This window comes from Gracilinanus agilis, chromosome 1, assembly GCF_016433145.1.
Source record: "Gracilinanus agilis isolate LMUSP501 chromosome 1, AgileGrace, whole genome shotgun sequence".
In the NCBI taxonomy this organism is placed as follows: domain Eukaryota; kingdom Metazoa; phylum Chordata; class Mammalia; order Didelphimorphia; family Didelphidae; genus Gracilinanus; species Gracilinanus agilis.
In genome coordinates, this window is record NC_058130.1 from 518,722,362 (window position 1) to 518,740,820 (window position 18,459).

At 36.7% G+C, this 18,459-nt stretch overlaps 1 protein-coding gene across 1 annotated transcript in view; it reads left to right on the forward strand.

Annotated features, from left to right (window-relative positions):
- Nucleotides 1-695: 695 nt before the first annotated feature.
- Nucleotides 696-18,459, forward strand: part of PCMTD1 (protein-L-isoaspartate (D-aspartate) O-methyltransferase domain containing 1) — a 56,791-nt gene continuing 39,027 nt past the window's right edge. Inside the window, exon 1 of the mRNA XM_044666324.1 lies at nt 696-783. The gene's annotated coding sequence lies outside the window, so the exon portion shown is untranslated. The remainder of the gene's footprint in view (nt 784-18,459) is intronic.

The window sequence follows — 18,459 nt, forward strand, 5'->3', positions numbered from 1 at the left end:
TGGGCTGATCTGCAGCCGCTTGACTGCTTCCCAAGAGATCTCGAGGTTTTGGGAGCCGAAATGGCAAAGCACAAACTTTAGATCGGGACAAACGGCTCCACTGGGAATCAGAGCGAACCTCCGCCCGGCGCTCGAAACGAACCTCCACATCCCTCCGTCCTTTCGCTCCGGGGTTCCAGGGCTGATGAGGGACTTGCAGTATTTAGAAGACACCTTTCTTCCGGACTCTTTTCTCCCCTCTCCTCGACCTCAGCCTTACTCCCCAGGGCAAGGATAAGGGTAGGGGGGTGGGTGGGGGCGGGGTCCTGCTCTCGCGGGATCTGCTAAAGACAGCCTACCCCCCCACCTCCAACCCCCCACCCCCAGCCCCAACACAGACCTCGCGTTATTTGGGACTGGCTGGCCGAGGCGGCTCAAGGGAGGCGGAGCAGGGGAAAGTGGAGGGGGGCGTTTCGGTGACTTGTTGATCTTCGGCGTCACTGCCCGGCCGGTGCCCCCAAGCTCCCGGTTCTCGTGCGCATGCTCCGCGCCCCGGGTCGGCGGTGAGGAGGCGAGCCCAGTCAGGGCCTGGGCAGACCTCCTCCTCCTCCTCCTCCTCCTCCTCCTCCTCCCCCTCCCCCCTCCGTGGAGGCAGCCTGAAGCGGCTGCGGCGGCGGCGGCGGCCGTTGTTGTTGTTGTGGTGCCGACGTCACGAGGGGCCCCGCCGGCGACGTGGTGGGTTGGGCCGATGTATTGGAGCTGCTGCACTACCTACTTGGGGCGAGTGAGAGACGCTGGGGGCAGGTAAGGCTCGGACACCTCCCGGTCCTCCCCTCCAACCTCCCCCCCTTTCAAAGTCAGCTAGAATGGCTAGTTTGCCCGCGGCGGTGTGAGGACGTGGGCACCGGGGTCTAGCCCCAGCCTAGCGTGACCCGGAGTGCGTGGTGGGGAAGGAAACCTGAGGAGGTGGGGGTGGCGTGAAAGGATGTTGGAGAAGGGGCACATACGAGGCTGACTCCCCTTCCCCCCCGCCCCCACCGCGGCAGCATTTTTGGTGCGCCACTGACTGGGAGCTCGCGACCTGCCGTTGGTCCCGGTGCTACTACAGCCGCTGCTGCTGCTGCTGCTAGTAAACGAGCAGCTAGAGCAGCCTGCGAGCCCTGCACTTCGTGCACCTATAGCATCCCTTGGAAGGTGCGGGGTGGGGGCTGCAGAGAGACTTGAGGAAAAAAAAACGCTTTAAACTGTGACTCTTTACCTCCCACCCCATGGTTCTAGAAAGTTCAAGGGAGTGTAATGCTAAATTTCTTAAAAGTGAAGAGAACTAGAATGCTGAACTGGGGAGGGAAAGATAGAGGATCGAGTACAGGGAGTAAAAGAAGTACTTGCTCAAATACTGTAGTAGTAGAGTCGACTAACTCTTGGTACTTTCCTTTCTTCCACCCCCCACCCCCAAGCATTAACGGCAGGTAAAAAGCATTTGCTTTAGTGAGGAATACGTCTTTGTATTAGATACAGCCTTTGCCAAATTATAGATATTTGAAAATTACCTTGTAAAGCCTACCGAATGCGAAACTAAAAGCACAAACTTGATATTAAGGAAATTGAGCAGAAATTTGAGAAGTACTTGGCAGAGATGGGTCTAGAACTTGGTCTGTGATCTTGAAGAACGCATAAATGTTTACATACATATATGCATTTTTAAGTAGTTTTAGCTTAGTCTATTGCTAAATGAGAATTTTTGTTCTTTAAACTCAGTTTTGGTAGTTAGCAAAGGATGAAAAAGAATGGGAGCATATGTATACTGTACTGTAAAGAAAAGTAAAGATTGGATGAAAAATTTGAGTAAACCCAGAGATTGATTTGTGTCTGGATAAATGGTAGTTCACTTCTGCATAGTAAACTTTAGAAAACTAGTTGATTGATATAGCATTGGACATTGCTTAGAAGAAATACTTGTGGAAATTTCATTGATTGATATTTCATTTGTCTAACTTTTGTTGTCGAACGTGTTATATACTGTGCTGAGTGCAATTTTGTGTTTTGAGGCCATGTTAATGACTGATTTTTCCTCAGAACTCAGAATACCCGCAATGTATAATTTAAAAGTTTTTTTTTTAAACCTTAATGTTTTAAGGGAACTGTAAACTCTAGGAGAGTGGTGAGATTTTAATTAATGGGCCTTATGATTTACAGAATTGTGCCAGGCTGATTTAATGACTTGTTTTGGTATTCTTTTGAAATACTTCAAAACTAGCAAAAATAAAGAAAATAAGTAATTCCAGTAGAAAATGATTTTTGTATTCTGGTGTTCTGATTTTCAGTATTGATATGCAAATGAGAAAGAAGGGTAACTAGGTAGGAGTCTTTTAAGTAATCCTATTATGGAGGTCCATAAAAACTTGGAAGTGTTGGCTGTAGAAATAAAGATGAAAACAAACTAGAAACATTTTGAAGTAAAAGTCAGTGGGAATTGGATGTTGTATAGAACAGGAAAGATGCAAAAATTGTCATTATTTTTGCCCAGAAGATTGAAAAGAATGGATATGAGATGCTGTAGTTGGAAAGGAGTTCTTGATTTCAGTAGAAATTTATTTGTTTTAGAATAGAACCTATTCAAACCTATACTATATCTATTCTAACCTATACTATACACCATAGTAAATATGGTGAATTGCACATTTTTGGAGGGTATACTTTAAAAAATTTGAATTGATTAATTATAGAATGAATTTTGCTATCCATCCAATCTAGCTTTTTCATTTTAGAGGTGAAACTAAAGGCTAAAGAGTTTTAAGTGATTCAACCAAGGTGGCTGTATTTTTGTTTCCCAGGTGTTAGTACATTTTTTTTTTTAAACCCTTACCTTCTGTCAGTATCTATTCTAGAACAGTGGGAAGGGGTTAATTCGAGATTAAGTGACATACCCATCAAGATTAAGTGATTTACCCAAAGTCACACAGCTAGGAAATGTCAGAAGCCAGTTTTGAACCAAGGTCCTGATTGGGCCTGGCATTCTATCTACTGTGCTACCTAGCTGTCCAAGTTAGTAGCTTTTTAAGAAAGAACCACTAAATTTTGTAACATTGTAAGAATATAACTATAAATAGCATTATATAGGTGAAAAAGATAGGACCTGAAAAAATACAGGACCACCAAAGCTGTTAGAAAAGAACACATCTTTGGGGGGAGGGGTGTGTATGTGTGTGCAGCTGGCTGGCTTTGAGAGGGGAGGTCCTAGATTCAAATGTGACCTCAGATACTTCCTAGATGTGTGACCCTGGGCAAATCACTTAACCCTCAGTTGCTCAGCCCTTACCACCCTTCTGCCTTGGAACCAGTACACAGTATTGATTCTAATGTGGAAGGTAAGGATTTAAAAAAGTAAACATCTTTAGTCAGGACTAGGGAGACAGTGCTCTTAAGGGTCAGATACTACACAGAATCAATACACACACTACACAATGCCACCCAGCTCTAAGACAATGGGAACACTTTAATAGGCAAACATATACTTAGGAATTTGTGATCTCATCAAATTTAATTTTGCCTCCAAAAATGCAATGTACAAACTGTCAATGTCTTCTTACCTTGTCTGACCTATTCACTTCTCATAATTTAACCACAGCTGTGAAATCTGGCATTAAATGAAAATTTTACATGTGCTTTTATGTTGTTCCAGACCTTTGGTGATTTCATCCATCTGGGGAACTTTCAATATGGAAACTCCCTCCACTGATGAAGATTAGCAACTTATTTATAATTCATAATTTTATAGAGTTGCTTTGGGGGCACCGAGAACTTCTATAACTTGCCCCTAGTAACAAAGTGGGTACTTAATGTAGGATTTTAACTAAGATCTTTGTAATTCCAAAGCAGGTTGCCAAATTGCTTCTCAAGTGTGCAAATACAATCAATAAATCAACCATCTATTAAATATTTATCAATTGCCTGCATGATACTGTTATTGGTAGGAATGCAATGTCTATCCCCTCAAGGAGCTTTTGAGTATTATGGAGGAGACAACTTATATACATGTATGAATTTCAAGGTAATTTTGAAGGAGGTTTTTTTTATTAGTTGTTGGAAGGAATTAGGAAAGTAAAAATTTAGGAGGTTAAGAGATGAAGAATTAAAGGAAACTGGTGATTTTATGAATTGAGGGAGTAGTAGTATATTGAAAACCTTTGGAAAGACATAGATGAGAGACATGACATTTTGTGTGAGAGGAATGTCTAGAAGAAGGCCAGCTTGGCTAGATTGTGAAGGGTGCAAAGGGGAATAATGTGTAATTAGCCTAGAAAAATAAATTAGAGCTATGTTGTGTAGGTCTTTAAAGGGCAAAAAGAGGAGTTTGTATTTAATTCAGATTTAATAGGGAGCCACTGAAGTTTATTGACTGACATGATCATATCTATGCTTTCATAATGTTACTGACAACTAGGGGGAGGACAGATTGTGGAGGGAAAATACTTTCTAATGGGACAAGTAGCCTAATTAGGAAGCTATTAAAATATTCACACAAAAGGACCTGATGGGATGTGTGGGATGAAGGAAAATGAAGGTTTGAGAATAACAACAATGTTGCAAATCTGGCTGATGTCCTTCATGCCCTTGACTGAAATAAAGCTGTTTAGAAGAGGGGCTAGGGTAGGTGTGGGAGAAAAATCTCAGTTTTATTTTTGTACATCTGAAATTTAAGATAAGTATACATGTAGTTTTATACATAACACATGTGAATGTAAATTTTGCATATGTAATTTTCATTTGATCAGGAATTTGGTAAACCTTATGTTCCAGTTTATACATTTTCATTTTAATTTATAAAAGTTAATATAATAGGAAATTATCTCCAGACTAGGAACTGGAAGGAGAGTACTGAGGAATGCATCCTCCTGTTAGTCAAATAGGTTTACACATTACACATTACTTGTTTGTCATCTTGGAAAACAAGAAGACTTGAGTGATTTTGATTTTGAGAGAAAAACATAGAACAAGAGGGAAAGAACAGTAGGAAAAAAAGAGGGAAAGGATAGAACAAAAGTGGAAAAGGGAAGCATGGTAGCAGCAAGAAGAGTGTTGTCAGAGAGGATGGATAGAGGCTTAAGGTTAGGCACCTCTGGGGCACTCATAATAGGATTTCTTACCTTTACTATTGAGGTCATGGAGCAGAGAGCCAGGAACAGAGGGCAAATCTTGGGAATATCAACATGAGAAAAACTTCTGGTCTTCTAAAAGATAAAACCCTGAAGTTTCTAGTAGTCATATAATTTGCCTGTTAATATGATTAGTCCACTTGCTCATTTTGTAGACTCAATTTTTTATTTTGACTATAAGAATTTTAGGAGTGTACTTAAAGAGCTTCACAGCATCAAGCAGCTTTATGGTTATTGAAATTTTCTTTAACCTTTACTTAGTTGACAAGTTGCACCTAATTTTCCTCTTACTTTTTTTCCCTCCTTAAAAACCTACTTTCTGTCTTGATAGCTACTATAAGTAAAGAAAGGCAAGGGTTAGGCAAACAGAGTTAAGTGACTTGCCCAAGGTCACACAGCTAGGAAGTAAACTGAGTCCATATTTGGACCCAACTCCCCTTGACTCCAGGCCTATCCACTGTGCCACCCAGCTGTCTCATTATTGCTACATCATCAGAATTTCCTAGTTAAGCACCTTTGATTCTTCCATATCCTTTGCTTATGTTTTTAATCATTTCCAAGTCTTGCTGGTTCTAATAAAATATCTTTTAAATATCCCTTTATCTTTCTTTTAAAAATTTTTTTTCAAAAAATATTTTCTTTTGTTTTAGTGAGCCCAAATTTACCCTCTCACGTTGTACTTCCCCAAACTAGATATGTGTAGTCAATCAAAATATTTTTCCAGGGTTCCCCACCCCCATCCCTCAAATACCAAATTTTGAATTTTGAGTTCTTGACCTCTCTCAGGAATTGAGTAGCATGATACATCATTATACTCTAGAATTGTGGTTGATATGCTGGTAGAGAGTTTATGACACAATAGTATTCCATTATATTTATATTAGCATAACTTGTTTGTTGGTTTCCCAATTTATGGCACCTCCTAAAATTCCTATTCTTTGCTACCTCAAAAAGGAACTATAAATATTTCTGTATATAATTAGTACCAAATTTGTTTTTTCTAGGACTAATCTCTCCCTTAACCTATTCTGTCTTTACTCTTCACTTCTCTTTCTCTATTTCCATATTGAATAACTATTTTTATATGTATTCCCTTTTTTTTGACCAGTTCAGTTGAGAGTGAGGTTCAAGTTTCATTCAGCTACCTCCTTCACTTGTTCGTATAGATGTTTATTTGTGTACCTTTATTATGTGAAATAATTTTCCCTAGCTTCCCCCTCCCCATTTCTCCCCATTCCTCTTCCTCTTTCCTAAGATCAGTAAGACAGGTCTAGGTAAGTGGTTCTGTGAGAACCACTCAGTTTCTTTAATTGGACTTCCTTTAGGAACCCTGAAGTTGTTAGAGATCAGAGGGGACATTTCACATATTTGATAAGCAGTTTATCTTTAGTTTTTTGTCATTCATGTTTACTTTTTTATGTGTCTCTTCACTCTGAACTTCAAATTTTCTCCATAGCTCTGGTCTTTTCATCAGAAATAATTGCAAATTTTATTTTATTGGCTATAAGCCTTTTTCATTTGCCTTTCGGAATATCAATTCCTAAGTTAGAGCACTAAGTGCATCTTATAGCACTATTTATTTTTATTTATTTTTATAATTTTTTTAAAAATAATTTTTATTTTTTAGAAAAGTTATCATGGTTACATGATTTCATGTTCTTACTTTCCCCTTCACCCCCTGACCTCCCCCCCCCCCCAGCACTATTTAGAGGCAACTTCTAATCAATTCTTGATATTTGGGATTTCTTTGGACTTTATTTTCTTTGTTCTGGAAACTGGATTTTGGTTATATATTCCTGGGAATCTCATTTGGGGGGTTTAGTAGTGACTAGTAGATTTTTCCTATTCTTTACTCTCTAGTTTTAAGATATCTGGGAAGCTTTATTTAATATTTCTTGCACTGTAATGTTTAGGTCTTGGTCAGATATTTAGATAGTTCAATGATTCTGAAGTTATTTTTTCTGTTTTCTAGGTCAATTGTTTTTGCTGTGTTATCTTAGGTTTTCTTCTGGTTTTGTTTTTAAGTTATTTCTTGTTACCTTACAGAATCATTCATTTCTCTTTGGTACTTTCTAATTTTCAGGGGGTTTATTGTTTAGTCAGGGTTTTATACACTCTTTTGTCTTTTAATTAATTCCCTTTCCAGTTCTTTTTAATATTGTTCTCATGTATTTTTTCAAGTTTTTCCTGAAATGCTCTACTGATAAAAACATTAAAAAAAATTATTGCTTCGACTTTTCCAGATCTTCTTAGTTTAAGTTTGTCCCCAAACTGTTTTTCTCTGACAATTTGTAGCTATTTTGGAATCATTCTCTTATGAATTTGTCCAGGTTTCCTGACCCCCCCAAATAGCTCTATATTATAATGGGATTCTTTTAACCTAATTCCTGACTTCAGGTTTAATGTTAAGGTTGATCTCTTAATACTTCTAGAGCTGCTTTCTTAAAGAGTATTGAGCATTGTTTTAATCCAGGATCTCAGATAAAAGCTAGGGAATTGAAAGCTTTCAGATCTCAAGCGTTCTGATCCAGGGCAAGTTTGATTGCTGCTACCTAGCTCTAGTCTCTTTGCAAATTCCTGGCATGGGCTTGTTTCTGCAATAGGCCTGTGAGTTCATCACATTTGGAGTTTCAATACACTGCTGCTGGACCCAGCTCCCATCTGCCAGCACAAAAGCTGCCGTTCAGAGTGACAGAATTGTAAGGACACTCCTTTTGCCTGGGTTTCTGTTCTGATTATTCTTTTTAAGACTGGAAACTTCACCAGTGGTCTGAACCATACCACCACTACTTCCTTCTGAATTTTATTCTTTCTCTACTTCCACCCAAGGCCTCCCCTTACGGGAATGCCATGTCCATGTGCAGATTTACTTCACATCTGTGACTTGGAACTATGACCAAGTAGTAGATGATAAAAGTTGCCACGCTGCACCTGTCCCTAGTTGGTAGTGTATTGGTATGGATCTGCCTTGGTGTAGAGGTCTGAGACCTCTGCTCTAGTGCATAGCCCTTTCCTGGGACCTGGAATGCTGTCTCCAGACCTCTTCTTTAAAGCCCAGCTTGAATGCTATCTGTTCCATGATGCTTTCCCTACTCCCTTCAACTACAAGTAAACTCTTCAGCTAAGAATTTTCCCAGTATTGTATCCAATCCTATAGTCATTTTTATTCTACCTTCTATTGTGATTATATATTAACTAGAATGTTCTTAATCTTTGTAACCCTTCAATAAATGTGTGAATGAAAGTAGCCAGTGGATATCTTCTATCATTAACACCTAACTGGTATTTTGTGAAGGCAAAAGAAATATATTCCTGACTTAATAGACACCTGAATTACAATTACATATAAATGGATGTCCTTGTTTGCTATTTAGAAATAACTTGAAGATTTTGAAGCAAGTATGGATTAAAAAATGGAGAAAGGAAAAAGATGAGGGAAAGCTGCTAAGAGGGCACCTCATTGTCTTTAGACCTTAGAATCTTACTTGAAGGCAAATCTGAATTTTCTTTGGCTGAAAGTCCCAATTCTAACTATAACCTGTATGTCTGTTGAGTAGTCATTTAACTTTCTTGGCCAAAAATTTCTTCATCTATAAAATTAAGGAGCTGGCTACAAAGGAAAAGCATGTCTCTGGAGTTAAGATCATAGTTTAAATTCTGCCTATGACATTACTTATGTGAATTTCTACATGTAAATTATTTAACCTCCCTGGGCTTCGGTTAACTCACCTTTAAAAAACAAGGGGGTTGGACTAGATTATCTCTTTTAAAGTCTAGTTCTAAGACTCTTATCTCTAAGGTTCCCTTCCAGATTAAATCTTCTCTGTAAAATCTTATAACAACAAAAAAAAAAGTTTTAGACAATCACTTTATAAATGAAGACTGGCTGATGAGGATGTTCTTTTGAAAGGAACAATATACTTGTGCCCAGGTGTGATTGAACAAGATTTCCCTGATGTTCAGGATGCTTAGGAGCTTGGAATTTTTCAGGCTGATAGTCTGATCTTAATGCTACAATTTTGCTGCAATAAGAAGACATAGACTTGCCTCTTTTTCCCTTTGCATATATACATCTGAGTCAGTCATAGATAACAAGGGATCCTAAAGTAAGTATTTCAAGAACTTGATACTTATAGCATTTTGTTGAACTGCAAAACTAGGAACTTCTTAATTATGCCTAGAATATTTTTATTGTGTAACTCAAGTGTCAGAATATTTCAAATAAAATCAGACAATTTTTATATCAGAATAATTTTAATATTATGCAAAAAGCCTAGAATCTTGATGACCATATATTTGATTTCAATTGAATTGAATAAACATTATTTTGAGGAGATGTAATTGCAAGAGTTTCTGGAGTTGAAGCCAGGAGACACCTGTTTGAATTGTTTTTTTGACATGATTTTAATAATAGTAATTAACTATAATTTAACATTTATGTAGCTTTTACTATATTCCAGGCACTGTACTAAGCTTTTTTTTTTTTTTAACCCTTATCTTTCATGTTAGAATCAGTATTAAGTATTGGTTCTAAGGCAGAAGAGATTAAGGCTAGGCCATGGGGGCGGGGTTTAAGTGACTTGGCCAAGGTCATATAGCTAGGAAATGTCTGAGGTCAAATTTAATCCAGGTCTTCTTTACTGTAGGCCTGATTGTAATCCATTGAGCCACCTAGCTGCCTCTCTTAACAGTTATCTCATTAAGTCCTCACAGCCAACCTGGGAGGTAGATGCCATTATTCCTATTTTAGATGAAGGGAAGTCCATAATAAATGTTCTGGATCCAGGACTTTCTGATTCCAGAATTGGCACTCTATCCACTGTGTCACCTAGCTGTCCTCAATTTTTAATATATGTAAAACTTTTTGCAAATTCTTTAGACACTGTGTAAATACTAGCTATTGTCAAATCTTGTCATTTTCCACTTCAACATCTCTTAATAGACCTGACCCAAGTTGAGACTCTCATTTCCTCTCTGGAATAATTAATTGCTCAGTCTCTTCCTCTTCCACATAGTTGCTAATAACCTTTACAAGAAGTATACTCCTGGCAGTGTTATTCCCCTGCTTGATAAATGTCAATGATCTGTTATGCCATACTGTGCTGTTTTTCTCACAGATTTCCCCTAATAGAATATAAACTCCTTGAAGACAGTTTCTTGTTTTTCCAACATAAAACAGTATGTATTAGGCTTGCCTGGGTAATGAAGTTCATTAGCCACTCCAAATCTTAGTTCCCTAAAGATAAAGATATCTAAGTTTTCTTCAAGATCTGAATCTTTTAAACTCCTAGCAATTTTTTTTTACTGAAGGATTATAACCCAGTAGAGAGACTAATGAATAGATGGCATGATTAATGGAGCAAAGTTGTAGAAGATAAAAAAGATATATGAAATTTTGTTCATCTCTGTTGCTCTGGCCTCAGTTCATAATAGATTCTACCTATACTTTCAAAAGTTTTTCCAAGATTAGTGTATCCATACAAAAGAAGCATGTGTAAGTTAAAAAAGAAATACCATTTCAAAGGAAATTGGATTATAATAGGGTGGCAATTAGCATCTTGGACATAATTCCATTATGAAGAAAAGTTCTTTAAAAAGCCATGTTTTGTATAGAAGAAGCTTAAAATAGGTACACAGATAGAAGGCTTAAAAATATTTAATAATAATCCACTACTCTTTAGCCCCCTAAACACTGCTTCCCTTTACAAATATTCTCTGAATTCTTATTTGTTAAAGTGAGCTGCCCCCACACATGGTTTCCTGCATGTGTTCATATAGATAGGTACTTTAACTCCCCGAAGCCTCATCATATCCCTACAATTTTATGATTTTCTTATTCCTACATCCTCTATAACTCTTGACTTTCCTAAGCTTTTCCATTCACATGTAGTCCTGAATTCTTTTGCTAATTGGCCTAGTCTTAGAGGGGAACATTGGATCATAGATGAAGCCCTAAGAATTAATTTTGTCTAGTCTATGATCACACTGCTAAGTGACAGAACCAAGATTTTAACCCAGGTCTTGTGGCTGACTACAAATACTAGTTTGCCTCCCTTCAGTTTCCCTTCCCATCTAGGTCCATATTCTCGTATTTACTAGGTTTGGGAAAGTCAAACACTGGCAAGTGAAGGTTGGGCACTTCCTTTACATACATGCTTTACTGGTGCTGCTCAGCAAATGTTTTTCTGCTCTGAATTTTTTTCACCCCTTGCAAAGGGCCAAAAGTATCCTTTAAGAATTGATAGAAAAGACAAGAATCTTTGAGAAGGTCATAGGGTTTTGGTAGAATCTCTTAGTTGTTAGCATAGCGATAATTCAGTGCTATTACTTTTCTAATCTCTGTTAAATTTGTAGTTCTAGAATAAGGTTTCAGTGAGTGTGCATGTTATTCCCAATTTGTGCCAATTTTGATGATAGTAAGGTTTAAGCATCACTCCTGACCCTCATCTTTCCCTCTACTGAATTGACTCTTATTCACCACCTCATGTGAGATAACCCCCATCCATCTCCTTTTCTCATTTCTCAGTGTGTTCCTTTTTCCTGCTCACTTAATTCTGTTTTTTTATATGATCCCATCCTCTTCAACTTATTTTCATGCCCTCTTGTCTATGTATGCTCCTACTCACTGCCTTAATAGTGAATTTCTTAAGTACCTTCAAGATCTTAAATTTCCTAAATATATAAGTATCACAGATATTTTTAAGTAATATCAATTACCACCTTTTCCTATAGCAATGTAAAGTTTGATCTCAGTGATTCTTTTGAATACCTTAAATATCTTAAGTACTTTAAGTATCTTACAGCTCTCTTTCACTATCTTATTTATCACGTTCCCCTGTAGGAATGTAATTAATTTTACTCCATTCCCTTGGGTATTCTCTTTACCATTTTATACTTTTCTTGATTGTTTAATTTGATCATTGAATTTTCTTTTCTGCTTTGGTCTTTTTTGTCAGGAATGCTTGGAAGTCCTCTATTTCATTGAGTGTCTATTTCTTCTCTAGAGTATTTTGTTCAGTTTTCTGGGTAGGTGATTATTCATTGTAATCCTAGTTCCTTTACTTTGCTTTGTGAAATATATTTTATGCCCACTGGTCCTTTAATGTAGAAGTTGCTAGGTCTTCTGTAATCCTGAAAGTGGTTTCAAGATAGTGAAAAAATTTTTTTTTTCTGGCTGTTTGCTGCAGTATTTTCTCCTTGGTTGGGAGTTTTGGAATTTGACCAAGTTCTAGAATTTTAAAATTTAATCTGTTTTAGGAGGTGAGTGGATTCTTTCTATTTCTATTTTCCCCACTTGTTCAAGAACATCAGAACAGTTTGATAATTTCTTGTAATATAGTGTCTAAGCTCTCTTTGTGATAGCTTTCTGGCAGTCTGATTTTTTTTTTTTTTAAAAGTAACCCTTACCTTCAGTCTTAGAATCAGTACAGTGTACTGGTTCCAAGGCAGAAGAGTGGTATGGGCTGGACAATGAGGGTTAAATGACTTGCCCAGAATCACACAACTAGAAAGTGTCTAAGGCCAAATTGGAACCCAGTCTTTCCAACTCTTTTCTGTCTACTGAACCACCTACCTGCCACTAGAAAGCTATTTTCTTCCTTGAGATTTTAGACTTCCTTTTTTAGGAAGTTGTTTAGTAAATTTTTGTTCCATGCTGTTGACTTTCATTTCCTTTACTGGAGATGGATAGTCTTGGGTTAAATTGCAAATTAAAGAAATGAGCACTGACACAAATACCGAAATTGTTATAGCCGTCCTTTGTCCCCTATCACAAGGTATATTCCACATACTTGTTAAATTGAATTTGAATTTTTTAACATTGTTTAGGATGCCTAATTAACATCTAATAAGTTTCTTTTCATTTCAGCAAGTTTCAGTTTCAGTTCAATGTTTCTTTTCTTTGAGTTGTGCCTTTTTAATCCATATTATATGATGACTAGAACTTGACCTTCTATAGTCCAACTAAGTAATTTTGCTCTCCAAGATTGTTTATGTGGTAAATATTAGTATTACTTCTTAATCCAAGTTCTTTAACTGGGAAATCTGGACTTTTGTTTTTATATTACTTTGATTTCCAAAACAATTGAGGGCTTTTGCTTTATAATACGTTATGAATAAATCACTAGACAGTATACTGAGCTACTAACAGGATGTTTATTATCATACTCTTCAAACACTCTTTGGTTCAGCTAAAAAGCCTTTTTTTAAACTCTTAACTTCTATCTTAGAATTAACTGTATTGGTTTTAAGGCAGAAGAGCCATACATGCTAAGAAATTGAGTTCAAGTGACTTGCCCATGGTCACAGAGCTAGGATTTGTCTGAGGCCAGATTTGAATCATGGAGCTCCTCTTTAGATCTAGCTCTCTATCCACTGATCCATCTAGCTGTCCCCCTAAATAACCTATCTTGTTCTTTCTCATACTTGCACTCTTATCTCCCATTTCTATCATTTAGTAAATATGAAGTACCTACTTTGTGCTGGACATTTTAAAGATAAAAAGAAAGGCAAAAGACAGTCCCTGTACTGAAGTTTCTCATGGACTAATGGGAGAGACGTCAGGTAGACAGTTATTTTACACAAGCTATATACAAGATAAATTGGAGACAATCAAAAGAGAGAAGGCACTAGAATTAAGGGGAATTGGGAAAGGCTTTTTGTACAAGATGATGTTGAAGGAAGATAGGAAAACCTGGAAGGTAAATGAGGAGGAAGAGTATTCCAGTCATTGGGTCGGTACGTGAAAATGCCAGGAGCAGGAACATGGAGATTTTTCTTAAAGGAACAGCAAAAAGGCTAGTGTCATTCAGTTGGAGTACATGGGGGTGTGTAAGGTATAAGCGGACTAGAAAGGTAAGCTGAGTTATGAAGGGCTTTGAAAGATGTTATATTTGAACAGCTAATGGGGAGCCACTAGAGTTTATTGAGTAAGTAAGGGTGGAGGGAACAGATGTGTGTGAAATTGGCCATATTTTTCTGGGCAGAATAGGAGATAAGTCATTTGCCTAGAGAGGAGAGAGTGGGTAGTGTTGAGAGGTTGAGGACATAGCAGTTTTGAAATGGAAATAAGCAAGAAAAGACATTCTGTCCTTTCACCATGTACTTTTGAAATTACCCAATTGATTAATTCCCTGCTTGAAATCTTTTGAAAACTTAAGTTTTTCATTTTATAATTAAAGATGTTTTAAATTGTTTATGCCCCTGGGAAAGATGATACATAGATTGAATTCACAAGAATTTCAATTCAACAAATACGTATAATATGGTAGTGTAGTTGAAAAAGTTAGACCTGAAACCTGGGCTCAGATTCTGAATCTACTTGTATGTTTGTTGTTGTTCAGTCATGTCTACCCTTCTTGACTTTATGAACCATAGCATGCCAGTGCTGTCTATCTGGTTTTCTTGGCAAAGATACTGAACTGATTTGCCATTTCCTTCTCCAGTAGATTTAAGGCAAACAGAAGTTAAATGATTTACCTAACGTCGCATAGACAGTAAGTTTCTGAGCCTAGATTTGAACTCTGATCTTTTTGACTCAAAGCTAGCAGTCTATCCACTTAGCTATTTAGCTGCCTCCTGTATGACAGAGCCAAATTTGTTAATATCTTTGGATTTCATTTTCCTTATCTGTAAAATAAAGAGTTTGGATTCTTTCACTCCCTTTTATAGTCTCTGGTGCTAAAGGATAAGGATTCAAACCCCTCTTCTGAAGTTTACTACATATTTGACCTTGTGTAACTCACTTAAACTTTCCTAAATCTCAGTTTCCTCATCTGTTAAATGAAGGATTTGGACTAAATGACTTTGATAATCCCTTTCAACTCAACTTCTATCATTCTCTGTAGCCAAATAGACCAGTTAACTGTTTCTTGTACAACCTATGAAATCTCTGATAACTGTCTGATACATTCACATTGGGATGTACTGGCTTGCAAACTACTCCTTTTCATTTTTACATGTCAGAAAACTTTGCGTCTGGTTTCACTTTAGTGGACCTCAGGGTGTTATGTCTGGGAAGGTAAAGTAGGTGGATTATTATGGATGCTAGGCAGAGGAATAGGCAACGTATTTGGTAATTAGTAAGGAACAACTAAAGGTTTTTTTTTTCCCGTAAGTAAGGGAATGAAGGAATGAAAGATACACAAAATTATTGTGGCAGTATGAAGGATTAATTGAACAAGGTCAAAGTGGAGTCCATAGAGGTGATTATATGAAGGCTTGTACTAAAGTGATAATAGTAGTGAAAAAGAGGCCTAATTTAGTCTGTAGGTAAAATGGCAGGACTTGGTGACTAATCATTATTTGGATATTAGTTAACAAAGTTTCATATAGTACAGTGATTCCCAAAGTGGGTGCCACCACCCCCTGGTGGGTGCTGCAGCGATCCAGGGAGGCGGTGATGGCCACAAGTGCATTTATCTTTTCTATTAATTGCTATTAAACTTTTTTAAAAAATTAATTTCCAGGAGGCTAAGTAATATTTTTTCTGGAAAGGGGGCAGTAGGCCAAAAAAAGTTTGGGAACTACTGATATAGTAGATAGTGACAGAATCAGTGTTTGAAGAGACTTCAAAAATTGTTGTCTTAATTGTTTTGAATAGGAATTCTTTCCAAAATGTCTCTGACCAAGTAGTTACTCTTATCACTGCCAGAATAGCTCCTGTAATGGGCTATAAGTGAATGGCATCAGTCTTTCCCTGAATGGAAGTGTTAATTAAAAAAATAAAATAGTTGAAATTGAGGGTGTAGGAGTGTGATGGGTAGAATTAAAAACCATAAGCTCATTTAACATTAATGTAGAGGAAAAATTCTAGGTCTGGGAAAGTATGAGACTGTAAAGTCTAATAATATTGTAAACAGCTTGTACCAGAGAGGTCATTGGGTGGGGGTGCCCAATAGTAGTCAAATTAGAGCAGATTTCAGTGACATAGGGAGTTGACCAGCCTTGGCACAGCAAGCTTTAGCTGGATACACAGATATTCTAGCACAGGCAGTTCACAAAATATGTAAAATTTTGTTACGTATTGGATAATTGAGTCTACTCAATAAATGAGATGTTGATGTTAAATTCACACTAGCCATAAATGATTAGAAATTACATCCTTTGACGTAGTTAGCAAGAGGGTAAAACAAAAAGGGAGGCTGTGTCATTCAGTCTATTTTAGTTGTATCTGACTCTAGATGACCCCATTTTGGAGTTTTCTTGGTAAAGATAATAGTGGTTTGCCATTTTTTTTTTCTTTCTCCAGCTCACTTTATAAAAAGGAAGCAAACAAGATTAAGAGACCTGGCCAGGGTCACAGAGCTATTAAGTGTCTCAGGCCAGATTTGAAGTCAGGTTTTCTTAAGTCCAAGGCCATTGCTTTATTACATACCACTTAGCTACCCCAAATGGAGACTATAGCCTTTTTATTTAAACTACATATGGAAATACCTTCTTGCTCTTATAATCTTATTGGTTGTTTCTGTGCTTATATCATTTAATTAATGTGCATTTTCAAATGCAGATTATATATTTAGTGGTATAATAAATGCTGTGGGATATTCAAAGTAAGTAGAAGACAATCTTTTCCAAGAAAAGTATGATCTAGTAAAGGTTATTTTAAAAACCTTAATCTGAATAATATCCAAGTATTAACTAATTGAAATCAACGGAGTAGATGGGTTTTTTAAAGTAAGGTGCAGTTTTTGGACAGTCTAGAATTGACTTTTTTTAAAAACATTCATTTGTTTAATTAATTTAGAGTATTTTTCCATGGTTACATGATTCATATTACTTCCCTTCCCTCCTTCTCCCCCTCCCGTAGTCAATGAGCAATTCCACTGGGTTTTTTACATGTATCCAGACCTATTCCACACTATTAATATTTGTAATTGAGTGATCATTTAGAATCTACATCCTCAGTCATGTCCCCATTGAACCATGTGATCAAGGAAATGTTTTTCTTCTGTGTTTTTACTCCCACAGCTCTTTTTCTGGATGTGGATAATATTCTTCCTCATAAGTCCCTCAGAATTATCCTGGATCATTGCATTGCTGCTAGTACAGAAGTCTATTGCATTCCATTTTACCACAGTGTATCAGTCTCTGTGTACAATGCTCTTCTGGTTCTGCTCCTTTCACTCTACATCAATTCCTGGAGGTTGTTCCAGTTCACATGGAATTCTTCCAGTTCATTATTCCTTTGAGCACAATAGTATTCCATCACCAACAGATTTTGTTCAGCCACAATTTGTTTAGCCATTCCCCAATTGAAGGGCATCCCCTCATTTTCCAATTTTTTTGCCAACATAGAGAGTGTGTGTCTATAAATATTTTTGTACAGGTATTTTTCCTTATCTCTTCGGGGTACAAACCCAACAGTGATATAACTGGATCAAAGGACAGGTAGTCATTTAAAGCCCTTAGGGCATATTTTTGAATTGATTCTTAAAGGAAAGAATAGATAACAATTGGAGAAGAGAGGACATTCCAGGAGAACAAACATGAGAAAAACATAGGAATGGAAATAACTCTTCCTTTATTAATATCTGTATAAAGAAAAATATAATTGCTTAATAAAGAGTAATGAAAGAGGAGATGGGGAGAGGGATTTATGTGCTAATTAGACTTTAATATAGGCAAACAGTAGTCTGGAGAATGAGATGATAGAAATGTTTTTCAGAAATATTGGGAACTATGCAGGAATTACTGATACATGGAGATATTGAAATATGTCTCAGATTTGACTTTAATGTTTTGTTCTTATCTCATTTTTTAAAAATGAAATTTATTTTTTCTATTTTATTTCTTCTCTCCCTTATAGATGCTATACTTGGAAATTATTTAAAATAAGAAAATCTGCATGTGGAGTATAATTTATTATCAATCCATATTTAATACTGTAGTTACTCTTTAACTTTTATTTTTCAGGTACAATTGGACTTTTTTTACTCTCCTAAATTTATTAACGTTCTCTGTTAAGTGAATGTTATTACATATATGATTAATGAGTTTTTTCCTCCCATTGTGTAAAATATTAGTTATTAAGACTTTTTTGATTTAGTTCTGTCAAAATAACATTTAGTCATTCTGAACATATCTAAATCAAAAAACATAGTTATTAAGCAGCTGATTTTGTATTTTGCTTTCAATACTTTCTCAGTAATAATATTGCTTTATTTAGAATGTAGTTTGAATTTTGTGTTTTTTAAAAAGTATATTGATTTAAAATATATTGTAAAACCAAGATTCATTTTAATTTAAACTGAAAATATACTATGAATAAGCATTCCAATTTTAAAATGAGTAATTTTCATATGAAATACAGTTTTTCCTGTAAAAC